The 15216-nt window shown below is 39.9% G+C and overlaps 1 protein-coding gene across 1 annotated transcript in view; it reads left to right on the top strand.

The window, feature by feature from the left end:
- Window positions 1-15216, top strand: part of LOC127968890 (serine protease HTRA1B) — a 433724-nt gene that overhangs the window by 101920 nt on the left and 316588 nt on the right. The window lies entirely within an intron of this gene.

Below are 15216 nucleotides of genomic sequence, written 5' to 3' on the forward strand. Positions count from 1 at the left end.
TTCGGCGCCAAGCCGGAGGAGAGGACAGCGCTAAACATACATGCAGCTGCCTCAGGAAGACATTTCTGCTTTTGCGTTGCGTCTGAGCAAATTATTTGGTCTCTGTAAACATGCACCATGACTGGTAAAAATCGCGTCTCGCTATTTTTACGCAATATTTTGCCATATGCGTAGCATTTTCAGGAACATTTCAACTTTTAAGAACGAGACCCCTTCGTTCTGCTCCATTCATGCGCGTGGTCTTTTTATACGCGGCATGTTTACACCGATTTCCACCCGTGAAAGCATGGGGAAAGCAAACGTGGGGAAAGAAATGTGGAAAGCCGGCGGTTCACCGAGTCATCGAAGGAAGCGGTAACTTTCTTTTGAGTGTTCAAGTGTGCTGTTGGTTCATTTTTATTTTCGTTGATTTTACTGCACGTTGAATTGAAGTTCGTAAACATACATTTTGCTGTCAATTAGGACGCTATTGATGGTATTTTCGTAGAAATTTCCACATGGGAAAATGGAGCTTCAATGTTTCGTTGCGCGCAAAAGGAAACGATAACTTTCTTTCGAGTGATAAAGTGTGCTTTAGATCATTTTTTGCTTGTTTTACCGGATATTTTAGCAAACACAGTATAATCGCTGTGCAATGTCACAAAGAGAAATCGACCTTCCCGCGGCGCGAGACGGAGCACCGCTGTTTAGAAGTCCGTGGAAATCCTCCACATAAGGCGCATTTATCCCCGTGAACAAGGTTTCATTTAGATTCGGTGTTCAGATATTGTAAGGACGTGTTGCAGAGATGATCGTGCCGGTAAAGACTGGAACTATGGGCTGTGTGAAACATGCCGTTTTCATGATAGCGTGTTCTTTGTAAATCTTTCAAGATTCTCGTGCAGTGGATATAAGGGTTTTATAAATGTAACACAGTTAAGGGATTTTTTTTTTTAAATTGTAAAACAAATGACCCATGTTCATTTATGTCCAAACATTGTTCAGCTACTTAAGGTAATAACTGTATAGCTTTACTTTTTATAATGTAAGTCGTGTGGCATTTTAACTAAATGCACTTACGTATGTTGGTCTCACATATGTTTTTGTATGATCCAAGTTTTATTTGATTTTAACCTTTAATTTGACGTTTCATTATGTCATGTATCCTTTTAACTTTTAACATGTTGATATCAAATGGCAGTAGAATGAGAACGGATTTATGGAGAGCCAAAAGTGAACCGATTGCACTTCAGAGAGAGAGATGAAGAGCAGCGCTGGATTTACTCATCGGTATGAAGACTTCATCAGCAGAGACGAAACATTTTATTCTTATTCTTACAATTAAAGGATATTTCTTGCGGTTAAATATAAAAACAGAAATGTCCCTTAATTGTTTGGTTAAGTATATGTAATGTCTTTCAGCACCACCACGGCGGACAGCTCCCATGCTCTGTCGGTCACGAACAGAATTGCAATGGATCAATCATCAAGCTCCAAGCACTGAGCTCTCTCCTTTTCATGTTCATATCTGCGTCGAGCACAGTGCTTCAGTTTTACGTAAACCAGTTTTTCGAATCTAAATAATGTTGCAAATTGTCTGGTATCATTCAAAGGAACTATATTGTAGCAATGTGATGCCACCTTTACGCTTGTTGTAAAAAACAACAACAACAAAATAAAACTTCCAAACACGACCTCCGGTCGTACTGTGTGTCTTTCTTGGTTTGGAATTGTTTGTTTGTTTGTTTTTGCAGGTATATTGGTCGCACGGAACTGTCCTTCTGTGTGAATAGATTCAGTAGAACCAAACGATAAAAAATTATTTTTAGACGATCAGTGCGGAATACTGTATAACACTAAGGCTACCACATCAGAAAACATTATTTCATTTAATAAATCAGTCATTATGCATAACCAAATTTGTTGAAATTAAAGTAGAATAGCCATATGATATAAAAATTCAGTGTACAAAATAATTACAAGAGTATAAACATTGTATGCAATCTTGCTCCGACTGATTTAAAAGCACCTAACATCGTAATTAAAACTTCCCAATCAGAAATTACAAACTTTCCAAGGGGACTTGGACAAACTATTTCAGCTGGTCTGCTGCCAACTCTGAAACCAGCATTTTTAAAGTGCTTTGAGCAGACTAGAAGACTAGCCAACATTTTGTTTTTGGCCATGTTGATGGACATTTCAGGACGTGGTCAAATGTTCACTAAGGTTAAATGTTAGGGGTGATCTATCTATCTATCTATCTATCTATCTATCTATCTATCTATCTATCTATCTATCTATCTATCTATCTATCTATCAGCGTGTTTGTGCGTAAACGCTGCTGTTGTGGAAACGAATGCAACCTGTGGCAGTACTGTGATTAATGTTTGAGTATATGGGGTAAGAAGGCCTGTAATAGTGTTCCAGCTGAATTAGTTACATACATAAGTGCAACTAATAGCAGTGTAAAAAAGCAAATACATATGCAAGTCCAAGGATGAATTATATAAATTAATGTGCTTATGACCCCTTTGCAGTGCTATTGAAGCATAATTTGCTCTTGATTGGTCGAGGTCTTAAAGTTGTCTCCTATCTGGCTTTACTTCCAAAAAAGGGATATATATATATATATATATATATATATATATATATATATATATATATATATATATTGTATAGTTTATAATTGAAGCAAATGTACATAATTAAGTTTGCTATTGTGAATATAGAGTGTCAGAAATAAATTGTTTTTCAATTATCTTTGCTTTTAAAAGAGAATGATGCTTGTTCCTTCTTGTCTATGCATTTTTAAAGTGAACCGAGATACTGTTCCAACTGTGAACGCCATTGAAGTGTTAAATTAAACAGGCGCCAAGGGTATAGTGGCTTCATATCTGGACCAAACAAATTACAACTTGCTCACACATTGTCATAAAATATCAGCACACGAGCCACAAAGCCCACAACTCTTTCTGTGATGCTGGGTGACAGTTTCTGGCACTGGTGAGTGATGAATGCACAATCGCATTGTCATTTGAACCAAACTGATGGAGACAGCATTGCATGGCATGTTGAGCTCCTGTGAATGATTCTGTATGGTTTAAAAGATTATCTGAATGTCTGCCAATCAACAATGAATATTTGGCATGCTTCAATGACCATACATGTTGTAGTGGGTATTGTTTAAATATCTGCTCTGGGGAAAACATTATCAAAGCTTGGACTGTGCGGTGGAATAGAATTGACAAAACACACACACACACACACACACACGTTTGTTTTTGTGAAAAGTGGGGACATCCCAAAGGCATAATGGTTTTTATACTGTACAAACTGTATATTCTATGGCCTCATACCAACCGTACACCTAACCCTCACAGGACACTTGGTGCATTTTTACTTTCTCAAAAAAATAAAATAAATAAATAAAAACTCATCCTGATTGGTTTTTAACCATTTTGAAAAATGGGGACATGGGTTATGTCCTCATAAGTCACCCTCTCATTGTAACCTGTGTCATACCCATGTCATTATACACAGATGTGTCCTGATATGTCACAAAAAACATGCCCACTCTCACACACACTGAAATTATAGTCAAAAAAAAATTATAGTAAAAAATGAAAGTCAGTTCATACAGTTTTTAGACAAAATTTTGTCTTTATGTCTATTATTATGTGTGTATTTTGGCAGTTTATCTCTCCAAATGATGAGGCTGTGACAGCATCTGTCTGGGTAGAAATATGCAAATAAGTAAAGAGTCATAGTGTGTGTCTTCTAGTTTTTAAGTCCACAGGTATCTATTGTAAATGGACAGTATATGAGTCATTTACAATGTTCACATAATTAAAGATTACTCATCGTGGGATCATATTTATGCTTGTTTATATTTATGCATAAACCCAAGTATTAACAGATAAATCAGAACTAATAATATGGATTGTAAATTCAATATTGCTTACTTGCTAATTTGCAAAGTTGCTTATTTGTTAAGTAAAACAAACCATTTCATAATAAAAGACCATATGGTTCTAAGTAGAACTATCTTTTTTTAGAGTGTGCTCTTCTATGAAAGGCAATCAATCTTACTTTTTAAAAGCACATTTTATATTATGGTAATACAGTACATTCACTCTGATTTAATGAATTAACTATTATGATGGCCACAATAGCAGTAGGATCACAATCGGTCCTGAAACACCAAACATTTAAGAGGGGAGGTGAGAAGATGCTCTATTAAGGATGCTCTACAAAATATCCATCAGTTAATATCTATCTAATCTAGTTATTTTGTGGCATTTTCTTAATGGCATTCGATTCACTGTTATTTGAAAATTAAATATATTTTATTATTTAAATGGTGAGGTATACGTGTGTCTTCCTCCTGTTCTCCATGTTGGATTTACCCCTGTGTTGGATTAATAAAGACTCTTTCGATTATTCTCGGCTCTGTGTTCCTTCCAGCAGCATAGCGTGACAAGACCTGACTGAACAACAGTAAATTGCATGTCTCTCCTCCATTTTGTATCCACGTTTTTTCCTCAGTTTTTTTTTATTTATTAATTTTTTTTCATTGTGTTTCATGGATCCCCTCCTTCGCCCGAAATTCCTCCTCCTCCTGCTGGAGAAGGAAGGATGATCTCTCGAGGACCATACCAGACAGTTCCTGTTATTAGTTCACATCACCAGCTACTCAGACGACGCGCTCTGCGGCGTCATCCGAAGATGGTCCTCTGGAGGAATTCGCTGCTTTTGTGGAGTGGACTCTAGCGAGAAATGGGTCCCCTCTTACCATATGCCCCGTGAAGGATCTCACCTAATCCACTCCTCTGCCAACCATCGATCCATCAGCTCCACTTGCCTTGGTTGGGTGTCGACCGCTGGCCTAGTCGCTCTGTCCCACCAGCTCCATTGGGCTCCTTCCTCCTGCCAGCTCCACCTTGGTCCTCAGTCGCTCTGGCTCTGCCGCAGATTTCTGGATCTCTGCCTTAGTAGCCAGATCCCTCGACTCCACCCTGGCCCCCGGATCCTCGGCATCCCCCAGCTCACTGGCTTTCTGCCTCAGGCTCCTCCACCTGCTCCGCTGCAGTTGGTTGGGCCCCTGAAGGCAGTGGCCATTCCTCCTCCATGGCTCCTCCCACTGTCGGCTACACCTTGGGCTGTCAATAAGGCTGTGGCGAGGGTCCAGCTGGACTCCTCCTGCTCCAAGCTTCTTCTGGATCCTCCCTCCATGGTCTCTGTCTGCCGGCCCCCTCCCAGGGGTCTGTCCTCCACTGGAGCCTCCTCCCAAGCTCCCACCTATGCATCCTGTTGTTGCCTACAGTGTGAGGACGCACCTTCCGTGAGGTGTGTCTAGTTTCTTCCCCAGGTGTTCCATGTCCCTGTTAATTTAGTCATTCCATATGCCCATGTTTTCCCCCATTATCCTGCCTTTAAAACCCTAATCCTTTCAGTTCAGTTTTGTCAGGTCTACAAGTTATGCATTTGTCTCTTCCTGTTCTCCACGTTGGATTAATTAAGATTCTTTCGATTATTCTCTTCTCTGTTCCTTCCGGCAACGTAGCTGAATGGGTATTACTTTTTTTTTTTTTTTATGTTCTTTTGTGTGATTCACCAATGCCACTGCATTCAAACTTACTCTAAATACAATGACAGTGGTAGAAAAAAAGACCCTAGGGAAAGTTATGAGCCTTAAATACAAAAACATTTCAAGATGTTGCCCTGCAAAACACATCTGACAATCGTTGATGTGACATGATTAATAACTTTAAAAATTTGCATTAACATTTTAATACATTTATAGTAGACACTGTGCGTAATCTGTGGATTTTTACGCTCTAGCTAACTAAAAGCTTCTTAACAGTTTCTTCTGTTTCAGGCTGCTTTGCCAATCACACAGCTTGTCAGACCTTTATAAATGATGCAACACAATACAACATAGTTTTAGTGTAGTACAGTCTATTTTCTGCAGCTTTTTTGACCTTGACATACACACACACACACACCCTCACACATGCACATAAACACAATCTCTTTTTCATCTCTTCAACTCCTTAATTAAATTAAGCTTTATGCAATGTGGTTGTTCGATCATCCAGAGACTTTCCTGCCAAGTTTCTCTGAGTAGGAACGCAAGGAAGAATATTAAATGAGCTCCAAAATGACTGAAATAGCTGTGGCTTATCAGTGTGCTTTAACTGCAAGAGAGAACTTGCAAATTTGTTTGGTGCTTTGAAGAAGAGTGGGAGTGGATGGGTCTATTACTCATTACATGTTCAGGGTTATAAGAGATCCTGTTAGTGAAGCAAAAAAGAGAATAACAAAACAAAAGACTTTAGATTCACTACACACTACACTACCCTCTGGGCAAATAATGAGTATGCCTGCATTAGCCAACTCTGTAATTTTTACATTCACTATTCATTTACACATAAAAAATTTACTCAGTCATAAACTTTTTACATAATGAATTAATACAGCTGATTTTAATAGATGACTGATGTAAAAACACAAACCTATGTTGTTAACAGGATAGTTTACCCCAAAATTAATATTTTTGTAATCATTGTCTTTGTTTTGTTTTAAGAAAAACAAGACATTTATCAGAACATTCACACTGGACGTTTCCAATATATATATATATATATATATATATATATATATATATATATATATATATATATATATATATATATAGTACAGACCAAAGGTTTGGACACACCTTCTCATTCAAAGAGTTTTCTTTATTTTCATGACTATGAAAATTGTCGATTCAGACAGAAGGTATCAAAACTATGAATTAACACATGTGGAATTATATATGGAATAATATACATAACAAAAAAGTGTGAAACAACTGAAAATATTTAATATTCTATGTTCTTCAAAGTAGCCACCTTTTGCTTTGATTACTGCTTTGCACACTCTTGGCATTCTCTTGATGAGCTTCAAGAGGTAGTCACCTGAAATGGTCTTCCAACAGTCTTGAAGGGGTTCCCCGAGAGATGCTTAGCACTTGTAGGCCCTTTCGTCTTCTGTCTGCGGTCCAGCTCACCCCTAAACCATCTCGACTGGGTTCAGGTCCAGTGACTGTGGAGGCCAGGTCATCTGGCGCAGCACCCCATCACTCTCCTTCTTGGTAAAATAGCCCTTGATGCCTTCAGTGTGACTCTACAATTTTCATAGTCATGAAAATAAAGAAAACTCTTTGAATGAGAAGGTGTGTCCAAACGTTTGGTCTGTACTGTATATATATATATATATATATATATATATATATATATATATATATATATATATATATATATATATATATATATATATATATATATATATATATATATATATATATATATATATATATAAAGCAAATAGTGATAAAATGCTCCAAAGGACCAAAAAAGTTTTGTGGGATGAACAGACCTCAATTTAAAGGTAACAGGTAATTTCTGTACTGCTAGATGTACCAAATGGAACTGCAAAAATTATGACTATTTACAAACAGGTTTGTAAAATCAAATCAAATCAAATCAAATAAAACAACAGTTCCACCAATGCTGACTATTGGTTGTGCTAATTTGGGGCTTTGGGAGACACAGTGAGTTTTGACTACTCCGTCTTACAGGAAAACATAACTCAAATTTCATTTGAATTTATATGATGTGAATTGAACAAAAACATAAACATTTTAGAAATAAAATTTAGCATGAAGGTCCATAACCCCACCACTAAACATATAGATCAGATCAGGCAGATCATATAAAAAAAATTAAGAAAGAAATTCATACAAAATCATATAAATGACTTAACCAACAATTTGCCGAAATGTAAAATAGATTCAAATTATTGTGAAGTTGATTTTAACACCCTTACAGCCATGATGTACAGACTGTGGAATATGGAATTATGTTATGTTACATCATAGATATTGCACATTTTGGATTCTCAATCGCACAAAAACTTCAATCATGTCATATCATTGGTTTTCAAGTGCCTCCTACCTGTTGTGTGGTGCTTTTGAGTATGAATAGTATGATGTGCGATTAAATTTCATCAGGGATTTCAAAGGTTTTCATTGAAAGATGTACATTTCTTCCAGTTCTTTATATGAAGCAACTGTATGGCTTCAGAAGATTTGGAATATATCATACCGCTTTGGAATGACACAATGAGGCTGAGTAAATGATGACAGACTGTTCGTTTGAACAATTTAATTTGATACATTACCGAAACACTTTGCCTTGCAGGTCAAGGTTAACGTTATTTCCTTTTGTGTATGTGCATATGATTATATGGGTAAGTGCATGTGCGCGTGTGCATTAATCATTTCATGTGTGTGTGTGTGTGTGTGTGTGTGTGTGTGTGTTTGTACGATGTGTTGCTAGGGTGAGCTGTATATCTTGGTTCTGATTAAAGGCATGAGGCAGAGAGCAGCTCTGTTCACTCTGCCAAGCTTCAGAGTGCTGCTAATTGATGAGACCTAGGAAGAAAGAGTGATGGCTGAATTAATATCTTTCTCTCTTTTGCTCTCTGTCTCCCTCTCTCATCCGCTCTCCAGGTTTCTTGGCAGACGTTACTTCAGTGGCTAAGAGTAAAGCTCCTGCGGAGGGGAAACTGTCTTTCTCTGTAGAGTACATTCATTAGCGCATAACAAAAGCTACAGGTCCCCTCTAATATCTCTCGGCACAAATTCAAAGAGCCCATTAATGGGTACCAGTGAATTTCAGGACAGATTCAGAATGCTGTTTTAGACCTTGTAATTAGTGCGTAACTTATGTAGTGAACAAACTATAGTACACACACAATATCAGAAGATGAAAGGCAACAAAACAGTATTGTGATCGTATGGCAATGCTCAGCTGATGCAATTCAATTATTTATTTTAAATCATTTAGAAGAAATGGGAAACCCTTCTCTAGTTCTTTGGAAGAGAAAGTCATAATCATCAATCCATCAGTCAGTCAGTTAGATTTTTGTTATATATTGTTTGTTGTTGTGCAGCTTTACGTTCCATTACTCTAGGCTTCAGTTTCATATGATCCTTAAGAAATAATTGTATTTTTGCTGTTTTAGTTCTCAATTTGTATTAATTATTATTGGTACTCAGTTCTCAACCTAATCCGTTTTGTTTACGTCCAGGAATAAATGTGAGCATGCTGAACGTAGTAAACAATGCAGATTACGTTGATTACATTCTGGGGAAAGAAGACAGTAACTCAAAGAAAATAAATGTTCAATAAAGTAATATTTTTGTTTTCTTTGTGCACAAAAAATATTCTTGAAGCTGAGCAAAACTGAAGCTGAGTCACTGATGTAACATGGACTGTTTTACTGATGTCGTTGCTACATTTCTGTGCATTGATCATGGTAATATACTTGCTGTCTATGGATGGTCAAAGAGCTCTCAGATTTCAACAAAAATATCTTAATTTGTGTTCCAAACATGAACTAGTTATGAATCTATAGAGCCAAAAGAGTCTCAGTAAAGATAAATGCACACACTTCATTCACATATGCACACATATAATTCATACATGCACACACATGATTCATAAATACACACACAGGATACACAGATGCGCACAAAATTTACAAATGCACACACAAAATTTAAAAAGCACAGAAGATTCACAAATGCATACAAAATTCAGAAATGCACACAAAATTCAGAAATACACACACAATTCAGAAATGCAAACAACATTTACAAATGCACTCAAGATTCACAAATGCACAGGACAAGATTCAGAAATGTATTTCTGATGCACACACACACATATATCTTGATTTACAAACTGCTTGCGGTCTGTGAACTTCACTGCATTTGACTCAACACACAAATGCTTTTTTTTTTAAACAGGGAATTGTCAGCAACCAATTCAGATATCTCCCTTCTTTTATCCAATCACAAGAACACACTCCACGTGGGGGATTGTTTACTTATAAGCCAATCACATGAACCCTTTCACACAGCGTGATATGCCTGTGGTGCTGCATATTAAAGCCTACATGAAATTGTATGAAAATACAGATGTTTAGATTACAATTCAAGTTTACTTTTTTATAATTTTTATATAAATGTATAAATGTCTCAATACATATAGCCCAGTGACTGCAGAAAAAATGTTAACCATGGATTCATAAATTTGCAATAGGCAATTATTTAATTTTATTGAAATATTTTAATGAAAGAAAAAAAAAATTACACCTTTTTGAATATTTAAATATATCTAAATATTCTTTTGGATGCAATATAGAAGTCACTTTAATTATAATAATTCGGTCCCTACATGAAGAGAGAGTCAGTGGTCCACTGCAAGAGGAAAGTGACTCTACAGCTGCGCAAAGTGAGTCGCCGGCTGCATGAGGAAAGTGAATCGTTCGCTTAGGAAAGTGAGTCGTTCGCTGCGTGACTCGTGAGGAAAGTGAATCGTTCGATGAGGAAAGTGAGTCGTTCGCTAGGAAAGTGAGTCGTTCGCTGCGTGACTCGTGAGGAAAGTGAATCGTTCGATGAGGAAAGTGAGTCGTTCACTGCGAGAGGAAAGTGACTCTCCGGCTGCGCAAAGTGAGTCACCGGCTGCGTGAGGAAAGTGAATCGTTCGCTGAGGAAAGCGAGTCGTTCGCTGCGTGACTCGTGAGGAAAGTGAATCGTTCGATGAGGAAAGTGAGTCGTTCGCTGCGAGAGGAAAGTGACTCTCGGAAAGTGGGTCGCCGGCTGCGCAAAGTGAGTCGCCGGCTGCGTGAGGAAAGTGAGTCGCTGGCTGCGGGAGGAAAGTGAATCGTTCGCTGCGTGAGAAAAGTGAATCGTTAGCTGATTGGCTCATAAGTAAACAATCCCCCACGTGGGGTGCATTCTTGTGATTGGCTAAAACAAGGGAGATATCTGATTGGTTGCAGATCATTCCCTGTTTTAAAAAAAGGCATTTGTGTGACGAGCCAAGTCAGGGGAGTCTCAAAATTCACACACGAATGCAGTGAAGTTCACAGACCGCAAGCAGTTTGTAAATCAAGATATATGTGTGTGTGCATCAGAAATACATTTCTGAATCTTGTCCTGTGCATTTGTGAATCTTGAGTGCATTTGTAAATGTTGTTTGCATTTCTGAATTGTGTGTGTATTTCTGAATTTTGTGTGCATTTGTGAATCTTCTGTGCTTTAAAAATGTTGTGTGTGCATTTGTAAATTTTGTGCGCATTTGTGTATCCTGTGTGTGTATTTATGAATCATGTGTGTGCATGTATGAATCCTATGTGTGCATATGTGAATGAAGTGTGTGCATTTATCTTTATTGAGACTCTTTTGGCTCCATATGAATCCTGTCCATGGACAGTCCGATCGCCACCAGAGGTCACTCATCTGCCATATGGTGTCACGGTTCATGAATTCACTCTCACCTTCTTTGTGTGTGCACGTTGTGTTGGAGGCACGGTTGCTGATTACCTATCACTCTGATCACTGCTACCTGCTGCACTCATCACCGGGGCTATTTAAACCTGTGTCTCACCCAGCCGTTTTGTCAGATTGTTTCAGTGTGTCTGGTGGTTCTGGCTGTTTCATGTGTGTCCTGGTCTTGTCTCTTCGTTACGGATTCCTGGATCCCGCCGGTTTGGTTTGCCCATTGCATCCCTGTGTCACTCCTGAGCAGTGGTCTCTTCAGCCGGCCTGCCTGCTCCAAAGTCCTGCTTCACTCGTCTGTGCTTTGTCCAGCTAAACTGTCTTTAACCATTGTTGAGTACTTGAGTATAATAAACCTCTGTTATTTACTCGCTATTGGATTATCTGCCATTTTTTTCAGTCACTAGACGTAACATACAGTATAGACTCTAGCAACACACTAAGTGCTACACTATAATATAGGACTACATTTCCCATCATCCAGTACACGGATTGCACACAGATGTCACCAATCTCCTGATCACCTTAAAGTGATTGCACCCACTATATAACACACTCAGATCTTGCACAAGTCGCTGAGTATTGTTTCGGACTCTGTTTGCCCCTGCCTGGACTATTGTTGCAATCTGGATTTTCCCATTTGCTTCACCCTCAGGATATTGTTAGCCACCAATCGACCACGCCCATTTTGGATTACTCTTCTGACTTGCTCTCAATGTACCTATTTTAAATAGTTTGACCCTTGCCTGTTTTGACCATGTTTAAGAGTAAAGTTTTGCACATGGATCCACATGTCTCACGTCTCATCAGCCCATTATGGAATACTCTGCCACACAAGGATCCAGCGGATTTTCTGAAGAACATTGGCCAGGTATGGACACGGCAATAATTTTGTTAGCCCTTAGACAAGGCCTGTGATCGCTGGATAACTATGTTCGCATTTTTTTGCCATAGAACACTACTCAGACCTACCGAATTGTCTTTTGATAGTTTTTTTTTGTGATGGCCATAATTAACCTCTACAATCTGAGGTTAGACGCAAGGGTCCGCGTTCATCACTCTGTCAGTTTTGGGACTATGTTTTTTTTTTTTTTTTCGTGTTGGCCCTTCATTCACTGTGGGTGTCATGGAGGAAGAATGCGAAACCGCACAAGCACAAAATGGTGGCAATAGCGGAGTCCGACTGCAAAATGGCAGCCACTGTTGATCTTCCAGAGTCAAGTCAAGTCAAAGTTGATCGTCATGAATCAAATCAAGTCACAGTTGATCGTCATGAATCAAGTCAAATCACAGTTGATCGTCATGAGGAAAGTCAAGTCACAGTTGACTGTCATAAATCGAGTCAAATCACAGTTGATAATCATGAAGAAAATCAAGTCACAGTTGATCGTCATGAGGCAAGTCAAGTCAAAGTTGATCGTCATGAGTCAAGTATCATCTTCACTGACCTTTCAGAGACTCGTCACTTTTCAGCTGACATTCCAGAGAATTGTCACTTATCAGCTGACATTCCAGAGTCTCGTCACTTCTCAGCTGCCAATCCTGAGTTGAGTCATGTCACCGCTGATCTTCCTGAGTCAATTCAAGTCACTGCTGATCTTCACGAGTCCAGTAAAGTCAGTTCATCTTCCTGAATCCAGCCAGGTCACAGCTGATCTTTCTGAGTCCAGACAAGTCACAGTCGATCTTCCTGAGTCTTGTCACATCTCAGCTGAAATTCCAGAGTCTTGTCACCTCTCAGCCTTCAGTCCAGAGTCACGTCACATCACAGCTGATCATCCAGAGTCCCGTCCTTTCTGTCTGTTGCACTCAGGACCGTTCTTCAGTATCTCAGACTGGCATTCAGCATTGAGGACCCACCGCTGGTGTCAGCACGTGCAGCTGGAATCCCCTAAGTTCCTGAACTAATTCCTCTGTGTGTATCACTTCCCGGTATGGGGATCAATTTATGGTGTATTTGGGCTGCATACACCACCACTGGAACTTTAGAAATTGTGGTGGCCACTGTGATTTCCCTCGAGGTGGCAGCGAGGTAATGGTGCCCGCTGCAGCTTCTCCAGAGGTGGTGGCCCATGCTGCAGAACCTCCTGAAGTGGCGGTGCTTGCTTCAGCTCTTTGCGTGGTGTGGCGCACAGCAATGCATCTTCAGCCTGTCATGTCATGGTCGAAGGAACCGTTGCTGAACTCTTTGCCTGTCTAAAGTAAAAGGTTCATGAATTTTCTCTGTTATCTGATGGTACGCCTCTAGAACATCCGGAGGTGGCGACATCCACTGTAGAACCTCCAGAGGTGTCAGTGGTATCCCCGTATGAACTCTCTGCCTGTTCCATTCCAGCCAAGAAGGCAGTCTATGAACTCTCTGTCTGTTCCGTTCTGGCCAAGGAGGCCATATATGAACTCTCTGTCTGTTCCGTTCCGGCCAAGGAGGCAGCCTATGAACTCTCTGCCTGTTCCGTTCTGGCCAAGAAGGCCATCTATGAACTCACTGCCTGTTTTGTTCAAGCCAAAGAGGCCGTCTATGAACTCCCTGTATTTTCCATTCTGGCCAAGGAGGCTGCTTATGAACTCTGTTTTGAACTAGCCATGGAGGCTGTGTGTGATGTGTCTGTTCATTTTAATTCTATTTTGAGTCTAATTATGAACTGAACTGTCCATCTATTTCTCCCAAAGGTTTCTGATTTTAAACCATCTATATGTCCAGTTTCTATCAATGGGTCTCAGTGTGAATTGTCTGCCAGTCTAGTTTCAGTCACTGAAATGTCTGTTAATGCCATTTCAATCAATGCTTTTGATTTTGAACTACCTGCCCATCCAGTTTCAAGTAATGTGTCTGTTATTGAACTGTCCATCTGTCCTGCCACTCTCAAGAAGACCAACGCTGAACTTCACTATCAGTCCCAAAGAGACTGTCAATAAGCCCACTATATCTCCTGATCCAACCCTTGGGGCCACAGAGTATCTGTCTGTGTTCTGTGTTTCAGCTCTGTCTGCTCCATTTGCTCTGCCGTGGAGGGCTTCTGTCCCGTCTGCTCTGCCGTGGTGGGCGTCTGTCCCTTCTGCTCCTCCGTGGTGGTCTTCTACTCTGTCTGCTCAAGCCTGGTGGTCTTCTGTCCTGCTCTGGCAGTCTTCTGCACTGCCATGGGGACCTTCTAACCCATCTGCTCAGCTGTGGTGGTCCTCAGCTCCATCTGGTCTGGTGGCTCCACCCTGGTTCGCTGCTCCACCCTGGCTTCCTGCTTTTCTGGTTCTGATTTAGTGCTTTGCTCTGGCAACTCTACATCAGTCCTCCATCTCTCCACTTCCAGCCCTCCATCCCTCCCCCTGCTCTGCTTCTACTCCACCACCCTCCTGGAGTTTACTGTTTTAGGAGCATCTGGAAGCCGCTCCTTGGGGGAGGGCTATGTTATGAATCCTATCCATGGACTTTAGTCTGATCACCACCAGAGGTCATTCATCCGCCATATGGATTCTTGCACCACAGTAACTGTTACACTATACCCTGGACTACATTTCCCACAGCTGTCTCAGCTGTCACCAATCTCCTGCTCACCTTAAAGTGATTACACCCACTATATAATACACAATCAGATCCTGCTCAAGTTGCTGAGTATTGTTTAGCTCCCATCCCTCGTTCAGCGCTAGCTACTCTACAGAGCCAGTTCTTGTTTATTCTCGCCTTGCCTGTTTTCTTGTTTTTAGATTCTTGCCTGTGATTTTGGTTTACCCTTTTGTCTTGCTGTTTTGGACTCTGTTTGTCCCTGCCTGGGCTATTGCTGTAATCTGGATTTTCCATTTGCTTCACCCTCAGGATAGTGTTAGCCACTTATCTACATGAGGGTGAG

The sequence above is a fragment of the Carassius gibelio genome, chromosome B12 (assembly GCF_023724105.1).
Source record: "Carassius gibelio isolate Cgi1373 ecotype wild population from Czech Republic chromosome B12, carGib1.2-hapl.c, whole genome shotgun sequence".
In the NCBI taxonomy this organism is placed as follows: domain Eukaryota; kingdom Metazoa; phylum Chordata; class Actinopteri; order Cypriniformes; family Cyprinidae; genus Carassius; species Carassius gibelio.